The sequence below is a fragment of the Elephantulus edwardii genome, unplaced genomic scaffold (assembly GCF_000299155.1).
Source record: "Elephantulus edwardii isolate Elephantulus edwardi_28Jun2011 unplaced genomic scaffold, EleEdw1.0 scaffold00112, whole genome shotgun sequence".
In the NCBI taxonomy this organism is placed as follows: domain Eukaryota; kingdom Metazoa; phylum Chordata; class Mammalia; order Macroscelidea; family Macroscelididae; genus Elephantulus; species Elephantulus edwardii.
Window position 1 is genome coordinate 11,308,867 of NW_006399862.1, and position 10,881 is coordinate 11,319,747.

Here is a 10,881-nt window from a genome sequence, read left to right on the forward strand (position 1 = left end):
GTGGAGTGGACCTGGGGGATGGTTTGTAAAACAATAAAAGAATTTTTCTTTTACTTTTCCAAGAGGGTAGTGTACTACAGGGGATGGTTGGGAGGAGAGAACAATGCAACGATGAATGAATGGAAATTAAAAAAAATAAATAAAATAACAACACTACAAAAATACTTCTAGGAGGGAGAAATTGGTTTCCGATCAAACATAGGTACTGTGTGTTATTTGGGTAAAACATAAGAGATTTCTGCTTTCCATACTCATCTCTTAGTACTCTTCTGCTCTCCTGCCTGAGTTAGTTACCCAAAATTAAAATACAAGTATAGCTTGTGCGTGGAGAGCCTGACGCTGCCAGACAGCTGTCACCATGAAGTTCAACCCTTTCGTTACCTTGGACCGCAAGAACCGCAAATGCCACTTCAATGCCCCCTCGCGTGTGTGCAGGAAGATTATGTCCTCCCCTCTGTCCAAGGAGCTGTGGCAGAAATACAACGTGCGCTCCATGCCCATCCACAAGGATGATGAGGTTCATGTGGTGCAAGGACATTACAATGCTCAGCAAATTGGCAAGGTGGTCCAGGTGTACAGAAAGAGTATGTCATCTGCATCGAAAGAGTGCAGCGTGAGAAGGCTAATGGTACAACTGTGCATGTGGGCATTCACCCTCGCAAGGTGGTTATCACCAGGCTGAAATTGGATAAAGATTGGAAAAAAATTCTTGAACGTAAAGCCAAATCTTGGCAAGTTGGAAAAGAGAAAGGCAAATACAAGGAACAATTGATTGAGAAAATGCAGGAATGAATGCAACCTGATAAGCAACCGCAGTTTAACTAGATTTCCATCTGAGTATGTGTTCTTGTAATGTTCCAAAATGACCCTCTCATTCAGAAGTGACTATAAATCTGCCTTTGCAATTTTGATTCATATTTTTAAGAAGAAAAATTGGAAATGTTTAAAAAAATACAAGTATGTTATTTTCTAACATAAAGCTCCTCATTGCTAATAAAATATAGACCCATACTTTCTAGCTCTATGCCTTTCATTATTTGGATCCAACCCACCTTTTGTATTTAAATACTGCTCTAGAAAAGAAGGGGCAGAGTAAAAAAAAATTTCTTGCTGAAAAGAAAGTTTTTTCCATTGTGTATAGACACCCACTATGTCTAAGAGACTCAATTCTTTCTAATATTTGCCTCCAATCAGAACTAACTTCTAAAGAAAGATGGAGCCAGGGCAACCAGGAAGCAGCTGAGGCTTTTCCTTGCAGGGATGGTATATGGGGAGGGAAACAGAAGGATATAATCTGTAAAAGACATTGACTAGAGTTAGCATCTCCTTTCCATAATATCCAACACTAGCCCCAGTCCTCCCAAAGAAGAGAACCATTGTACTTCTAAATGTCACAGATCTGTACACTTCACCCAAGAAAGGAAACTGTTCTAGGAGCATTATGGAATATAGAGTGGGGAGCAAGACTTGGAGATGGAGACATACTTGGAATTCATAGCTGAGGTCACAAAATCTACTACAGCAGAAACAAAAATTGAATTTTAATATTGGTGTAAAATCAAGGCCTTATTCATCATTGCACATACCACAGACTACCTGTAGAAAGGGACACTATGAGAGAGGTGTGTCTAGAGCAGTCAGAGAGGATTACAATGTTTGTAAATCAAGTATCAATTTGGTGGGCAGGAAACTGGATCCTGGTCTTAAGCTTTCTCTTTAGTACTGAGCTAACAGCTGTGAAGAGGACAAGACCACCAAGGTTTGCTGGCTGAGGAGATTCTATCTCCATGAAAGGATTTGAAAGTAAATAGATAATGAACAGGGAAAGAGATACAAAGAAACTAGAGAGATATTTGACAAGCAAGTTTGCAGCCTCCACCTGTTGTACTGTTACAGTTGTGTTGTGGAAGTAATTCTGACTCATAAGAACCCAACACAATAGAATAGAACAGGCTTGAAATCTTTATAGTAGCAAATCACTAACTAGGTGGAGTCTTTTTTCCCCATGAATATTCTTGTTATACACCTCTGAGTCAGAATTGACCCTCAGCTAACCCGCCAGCAGGTTTCCAAAGGAAGCATAGGGGGAGATTGTTCTTCTTCTGTGAATCCATACAGTTCATGGATTCAAACTGCATGCCTTTGGGATTGTAGCACAGCTTCTCACCACTAGGCCACCAGAGCTCCCTCATGAATCCATTAGTAGGCTCAAACTGCCACTAACGTTTCAGTTAGCAGACTAACATGTAACTGTTTTTCCACCAAGGACCTTCACTTGTTTTTCTAGAATACATCTAAATAAAGAAGTTATGCACCGGTCACAACGACATGAAGGGGTAAAACGGAAACGCTTCAAGAAGATCAAAATTACATTCTGACTAAAAAGTTTAGGAAGATAAAGACAAGACAGTCTCCTTCTCAGAGTCTCAGACACTTTCTGGAACCAAGACCAGACAACTGAGGAGAATTCTGGTCAAACATACCTTCAGAGTGGAATAAACTCTATGTCCTGAACTTGAGGAAGTTTCTCACTAACTAAATTCTACTAAGAAAGCAGCTACTTAAAATGTTTAGAGCAGGGGAGCAAAAGAATAAAAATGACCTGGCAATTAAAATATATGCCTCAAGGAATTGTTTCAACAAATTTTAAAGTTTCTCTTTTTAACTGGAAATATTAGACATTTATTCAAATTCTCACTAACATCATTTTTCCATGCATTTCTCTCAAACAGATTCTAAAAACAAACAAGAAAATTCATTAGGCAAACTGCTGATTCGGAACACCTAATGGTTTCTTGTGTTCTCTTGATTCTACAAGCATTTATTGACCATTTAATATACACAAGGTTGTGTGCTGGCTATAAGGAGAAAGAAACAAGATGAAGAAAACAGTTCCAGCCCCAGAGAGACTTGCAGTTTAGTGGGTGAGACATAAACTATGACTAAAAATAACATACAGTTTTAAATACTAGGGCCAGGCCACTAGCCCCCTTAAAACCAAGAAAAATCATTCTTCTGACTTCTCATTATCTATTGTCAAGCTAGTATACAATTCCTGGCAACCCCGTGAACATCAGACAGAAAAAAACACTGACCAGTCCTGCACCATCTTTATGACCAGCTGCAGAGGTTGTGATCCAGTTTTTTGTGCTGATTGTTTGAAAGTTGATTTCAGATCTTTCTTCTTTATCCATCTGAGTCTGGATTTTTGTTTTGTTTACTATGCACCATCTAGTCAGAACCAATTTATAGCTGACTCTCCAGCAGGTTTTCAGAGGCAGTAAATCACGCGGGAAGGAACTGCCCATCTTTCTCTCACAGAGCAGCTGGTGGCTTCAAACTGTGTACTTTTGGGTTGGCAGCATAATTTCTTGCTGCTAGGCCACAGGAGTTCCCTTTAGTCTAGATAATCCACAGAAATCTATTCAATAGCATAACAGTACACAGGCCTTTATTGGCAAGTGGTGGCTGCACATAAAGTTCATTGCATGGGTATTGAATCATCAGAATCTCCCACAACAGAAAGAAATCGAAATCTGCAAGCAAGCCACCAATTCCCATCTCTTAGGACTTATTATTGTCAGGTGCCATCAAGTAAGTTCTGACTTATATCAATCCTACTTCTTGTTGTTGTTGTTGTTGTTGTTGTTGTAGTTATGTGCCATCAAGTTGACTACAACTTGACCCTATCAATAACAGATATGAACCTTGACCTATCCTGCAGCATCCTCACCATCTCTAATATACTCAGGTAGACTGTTATTGTCACTATATCAATCCATTGTGTTGAGGGTCTTCCTCTCCTTTGTTGACCTTCTGCTTTTTCCAGAATGAGGTCTCTCTCTAAAAACTAGTTCCTCTGAAAATATGTCCAAAGGAAGGGAGTATTCTAGTAACATTGCACTTCCTCCAAGAAAGATTTCTTTTTTCTTTTGGTATTGGTATTTTTATGGTAAACATAAAATTCTTCATCACCATCATACCTAAAAGGCACCAATTCTTCTTCAGTCTTCCTTTTTCATTGTCCAACTTTCAGATACAGGTCTAGCAATTGAAAATATGAAGGCTTGGATCAGGTACATCTTAGACTTTAAACTGACATCCTTACTCATTAGAACTTTGGATAGGTCCCTACTAGCAGATCTCCCCAATGCAACATATCTTCCCATTCCTCGGCTGCTGCCACCAACGGTATTGAATGTGATTCCAAGTTAAATGACTCTGCTTACAATGGAACAAAACCCTGGCCTATTCTGTGCCATTCTTACAATCTCTTCTGTGAATAACCCTTTGTTGCAGTTACTGTATTCATCCATCTCCCTCCTCTTTCTCAGTGACCCCTCTACTTTACCAAGTATGGTGTTGGGGACTGGCTGCTCCTGATAACAAGCCCAAAGTATTTGAAACAAAGTCTCACTATCCTTGCTTCTAAAAACATTCTGGCTGTACTTTTTACAAGACAGATTCATGGGCTCTTTTTAGCCCATGGCATTCTCCATTATCTGTGCTGATGCCACAATTCCAAAGCATCAGTTTTTCTCTGGTCTTCAGTATTCATTGTCCAACTTCCAAAATCATATTAATATCCTTACTCTTACTCTTTAGTTTTATCCTTATTCTTTATCTTTACTCTTATCCTTATTCTTTATCCTTACTCTTTGTTGTTGTTTTTAGGTACCATGGAGTCAGAACTGATTCATTGATGACCCTCCAGTGGGTTGTCAGAGGCAGTAAATTACACTGGAGTAGACTGTCCATCTTTCTCCCATAGATGAGCTGGTAGATTCAAACCACCTACCTTTAGGTTGGCAGCACAATTCCTTACTACTAAGCCACTTGGCAGATTTGCTCAATGCAATATGTTATGTGCTATCTTGACTGCTATTTCCCTGGGTGATGATTACGGGTCCATTAAATTCTTGGTAATTTCAGCCTGTTTTTTGTTGTTGTAGTTGTTGTTTATCACAACATTGTTTTCTAGTTAATCTAATGTCAAGAAGACAAAGATTCTCACCACTGGACCAATTGGCAGTGTCAGGATGGATGGCGAAGAGATTGAGAGTCTTTGAAATCGCTTGTTATGCATCAGAGAGTTGGACAATGACTAGAGAGGACAGAAGGAGAGTTGATGCCTTTGAGCTGTGGTGCTGGAGAAGAGTACTGAATATACCATGGATTGTCAGGAAAACAGATTCATCTTGGAGGGGATTAAACCAAACTACTCCTTGGAGGCAAGGATTCTGGGGCTTCGTCTGACATACTTTGGACATGTTGCCAGGAGGGACGGGTCCTTGGAGAGGGACATCATGCTTGGGAGGGTGGAGGGACAGCGCAGGAGGGGAAGACCCTCTATGAGATGGATTGATTCGGTGACTGGGGTAATCGGGATGGGTGTGTCAGAGGCAATGCGGTTGGCGCAGGACAGAGCAGGGTTTAGGGCTGTTGTGCATAGGGTCGCTATGAGTCGCAAACGACTTGACTCGATGGCACATAACAACAACAAAACAATGGAACTCAGGCACCTCTATTGTTTAACAAGCTCCACAAGCTAGAGTCAGTGTTGGATTCTTGGTCAATGGGAAGTTACCTCAGCCACTGGATACAGAGAAGCTCCAGTCTGAACTGGAGTAGACAGGACTAAAGCCTCCTGCAGCCCTGCCTAGACTCTTACGCGCACACAGGTGTGTGATTCCTTATTGCCTTCAGAGGGAAGTCAGATGCTGATTCCCCAACTGGACGCTCACCTCACACAAAGAGGATGGAGTGATCTTTGGTGTTCAAGCAGCCGCTCCCGCATTCCTGTATTCCTGCAAGCATTTCTACAGCACGCCCTCATTCCTAAGGTCAGGGGTGTTGGTAAGGGAGTGCTTGAGAACTGGGATATATCCCCAAAGAAAACTCATAGAAACCCAGAGCACATCAGAGCATTGCTCCCATTAAATTCCAAGAAATGACAACAAGAGAATCAGATACTTAAAGAAAATAATGAAATGTGTAAGGAGGAAGAGAATTAATGGACCCAGAAAACAGAGGACACTAGACAGTCAGTTACGTTTACACCACAGCTAAGTGGCTCCAGGGCAGCTGTAGCCACATAGCTTCAAAACTGTGCTTCAGCATAGTAACAAATTTGCCACGAGTCATATATCTTCTAGGTCATCTGCAAATGTTGAGACCAGGAACATTAAACCAGTGAATGCCAAGGGTGCATTCAAATATCAAAATGATCATTTGTACAGACAACGTGAGTCCAAATAAGAGAAATGTGCAGTTGAATTTCTCTGCAGATGGGATAGATAAGAATCTACCCACTGAGCCTCTGAAACTATCTCTACAGTCCCTTATACTACAAAGCCAGTAGTAACTACAATAAACTGATTTTCTTTTTTATTCAAAATCAGAATGCATGATTTAAATTATTTTTCCTAAGTCAGAATGCACTTAGAAGAATTGCCAGGGTCCCTTTGCCATTGCTTTAGCTGCTATGAGTGATCTCAGACCATGGTGACCCCATCCACAAGAGGATCTGACCACCATGATCCACAGGGTTTTCGTTGGCTGATTTTTCAGAAGTAGATGGTCAGGTTGGTGGGGTAGCACAACACTATTGGAAGTCTTAAGGGTGCAACAAAAGCATGTGCACCAACAGAGGGTTCCCTTCACACAGCGCTTGGGTGCAGATGAGGTCGTCTCTAGCTTTAGGGAGCTCTGAGCAAATAGCTATTGGAGGATGCATTGTGGTGGGAAGACAGTAAGAGATCAAGACAAATCACAATGAACAGGGAGACGTAACTGAGTGGGTTTTAGAGACTGTAAATTGTTCAGAGGAGAGGCATGTCTTTATCCTTCTGAACAGCTAACTGGTAGATTCAATCACCTGCCTTTGGACAGGCAGTGCAGCTCCCTATCCATGAAGTTGCCAGAGTTCCCTATAAAGATACTAATGCAGCTGCAAAATTTACTAATACATTAGGATCCACCTCTTCAAAGGAGGGGGAAGGGAAGACAATAGAGGATGGAGGGGGATTTTACCTTAAATGTAACGGAATTGTAAACCTGAGCTTTCTGAGAAAATTCTGAATCAGAATTTTACGCGGAAATGACTGAATTCAAAACCTTCTGTTCAGTCTGAAATGACATTTTTTTTATATGAAAATTGAGATTTTGGCTTTGTATATCCATTGTGTGACTGTGAAGGTCAAAGCTGAGCTGTCCCTCAAGATTTTATTTGGGGCAAGATCATTCCTTTCACAGTGGCCAGATCCAGAGTTGTGGCCTTTCTTGGAGAGCCATCCACAAAAAAGCCCCTCAAGTGGGAAGTGGCCAGAATGTCAGCCAATCAGGTGTATCCAATGATTTGTTTATTCTTCTTTTGTGCTCCACCTCCTGAAACCTTGAGACTTTAACAAAGTATTCTTTTTCTCTCTTTTGAAGGAATTGCACTGCCAACACAAAGACACAAGGTTCGAATCTACCAGCTGCTCCATAGGACAAAAATGGGTAATCTCGTGATTTATTTTCTCTGAAATCCTGTTGGAGTTTCAGCTATGGGTCAGTTACAACTCAACAGTACACAACAACAATATCCACTATTGACTTCGGCTTAGAAAAATTAGTTCACATAGTCTACCTATGCAGAGAAAAATATAAAATGGAACATTTCTCTGGAAGGGAATTGGATACTATGTAGCAAAAGTCTTTAAAATATGTCCCTGTTCAATCAGAAATTTAGTTCTGGGAATTTGCATCAGGTAACAACAAATATCAAAAGAATGTCATGTTTCAGAGCTAGTCTTTGACATCAATAGAATCTGAATTCAGATTTTGATTCTGTTGATTGGCTTTGTGATTCTGCTGATTGGCTTTGTGAAACTTTGAACAAACTACTGAATGTAAAATAACCTCAATGACCAGGTATAGAAAAATTATGGTAATAATTATACTCAAGCCTGGATTATGACATATAAGGCCCCTAAACTACAGCAACTCATTGCCATCAAGTCAAAACCAACTCATAGCTGACTCTCCAACAGGTTTTCAGAGTCTGTAAATCATGTGATGTTGTTATTGTTATTATTATGTACTGTTGCGTCACTTGAGACTCAACCCTGCTCTATCCTGAAACCACTATTATTTTCTTATCTACTCCCATTACCTCACGCACTGAGTCAATCTATCTCATCCAGGATCTTCCTCTCCTGTGCTATCCCTCCAATTTTCCAAGCATGAAATCCCTTTCCAAAGACTAATTTCTCATGGTGACATGCCCAAATTATGTGAGATGGAGCTTCAAAATCCTTGCCTCCAAGAGCAACCTGTTTTCACTCTCTCCAGGACAGACTTGTTTGTTCTCTTGGCAGTCCATGCTATAGGAGGAGCTTATTCATCTTTCTCTCACAGCTTGGGAGTTTGAACCATTTACCTTGGGGATGGCAGCACAACAACCTACCCCCTAGGCTACCAAGGAAGGTTCTTTAGACAAAGATAATTTGTGGTGCCCTCTCCTCTGCTTAGTCACAAATATAAATATTTTGGAAGGATGTGTGTGTGTGTGTGTGTGTGTGTGTTGGCTGTCTATAAATTTTTAATATAGCTGTATTAATGATTGTCTGCAAAGTGATCAATGCCATTATAGCAGAACGAGAGAGGAACTGGACTATAAACTTCATAGTGGATATTAGATACTAAGTTTTGTCTTTTGTTGGGTTTGGGGCTTTTTTACTGTATATGATATTTTCTAGTAGTCTTAGTGCTGTAGTGATTAAAGAGCTTGGTTGCTAATTGAAGGGTTGACAGTTCAAACCATATTTTCTACAAAACAAATATTCTACATATTCTAAACCAAAGAAAATGAGTCTGGGAACTTAGTTTGTTTCAAATATCAATGTAAAATTCTGTTTATTTCCTACAATGAAAAATAGACATTCACTCATTTATCTTTAAACAGTTCATATTTCAAATTGATGCCTGTTTCATATTAAATGTTATAATAATAAAACAAAAAAAATCATAAAAAATTAACCATCAGGAAATAAAGATAACCACAAAGTACTGTATTTTATTTTTAGATAGATATTTCCTTTCTAACATTATTCAAAACATTTTTCTATAATTTGCTTTTACAAATTCTTCAATTATTCCATCACAATTAAGCAGGCAAATAATATATACTTCCACATATAATAAGGATAATAAGTTGAACCTTTCTTGAATCATTAGTAATTGAAAATTTTGAAGTTTCTTTAGGGATAAAAAATGAACATTCACTTGAGTAGTTTGCATCATTAAAGTGAGGAATATGTATAAAGCAATTTCAACATTGAGAGATATGCATTCAATTTATCTTCTGTTTTGGAAGCAAATATACATACATATGTAAAATTTGACTCTTCTGAACCTATAAACATAGTTCTCACATAAGAATGAAATTCTTTTATTTCTCCATAACAGTTTGATTTAACTTATCAAAATAAGCTTGCACTGAATTTTTAGGCATGTTGACATGTAGGAAAAAGACATCATAGTGGGAAAGGTAGAGGGTCAGAGAAAAAGAGGAAAATCCTCCACAAATGGAGTGACGATAACAATGGGCTCAAGCATGTGGAAGACTGTGAAGACAGGGCAAAGTTCAGATCTGTTGTTCATATAGTCTCTGAATCATAGTCCACTTGATGCCATGTGCTATTGCTATGTGCTATTGAGTCACCTATGCGTCACAGCTACCCTTTGAACAACAGATCTTGAACCCTACTCTTACTGTGCCGTCCTCAACATCTCTGATCTCACCATCTTGAGTCAATCCATCTCATTGAGAGTCTTCTTTTTCACCGATCCTCCATCTTTCCATTTATAATATTCCTTTCCAAGGACTGACTCCCTCTAGTAACACTGTTCTAACAACATGCCCAAAGAATGGGATATGAAGTTTCACCATTCTTGCCTCCAAGGAGCATTCTGATTGCACTTTCTTCAGGACAGACTTGTTTCTTCTTTTGGCAGTCCATTGGATATTCAGTATCCTTTTCCACCATCACAACTCAAAGGCATAAATTTTTCTATCATCCTTAGTCACTGTCCAACTTTCAGATGCATAGCGAATAATTGAAAATGGCTTGGGTCAGTGCAACAACAAATGAATGAAAACCCGAAATCTCTGTAAATGTTCATTAAAACTAATAAATTTTTTTTTAAAAATGGCTTGGGTCAGGTGCACATTATTCTTTAAAAGTGGCATTATTGCCTTTTAAAACTTTAGAGGGATCTTTGACAGCAGACTTCCACAAAGCAACACATCTTTTAATTTCTTGACTGCTTGTACCAAGGGTGTTAATTGTGGATCCCAGTAAGATTAAATCATTAACAACTGCAGTCTTCTCTATCTATCACAGTGTTGCTTATTGGCCCAAGGTTGTTGCTGATTGACTTTAAGTCGAGCAGACTCATAGTGACCAGACCGGAAGCCCCTCTACAACTATCGATATTTATCAAAGTTCATAGAGTTTCCAGAGGCATGTTATTTAGGAAGTGGATGCCACTCCTGCTTCCAATATTGGCACAATGGTGGGGATTTTGTTTTTTAGATGTTGAGATGTAATTCATATTGATATTCTGAAGCAAGCATTTTAAGTCCTCATCACTTTCAGCAAGTAAAGTTGTGTCATCTGCATAACAAAGATTGTTAATGACTCTTCTTCTGATCCTGATGCTACATTCTTCTTCATAAAGTCTAGCTTTTCAAATAATTTGCAAAGCATACATATTAAATAGATGTGGGAAAAGGATACAACCGTGTGATAAACCTTTCTTGATTTTTAAACCGTGCCTTTTTCCCTTACTCTGTTAAATCTGTGTTAAGAAGGAAAATCCATTTGAAAGAAATAT

The 10,881-nt window shown here is 39.2% G+C and overlaps 1 pseudogene; it reads left to right on the forward strand.

Annotated features, from left to right (window-relative positions):
• The first annotated feature begins 358 nt into the window (after positions 1-358).
• LOC102855794 lies at positions 359-792 on the forward strand (annotated as a pseudogene).
• Positions 793-10,881: the final 10,089 nt, after the last annotated feature.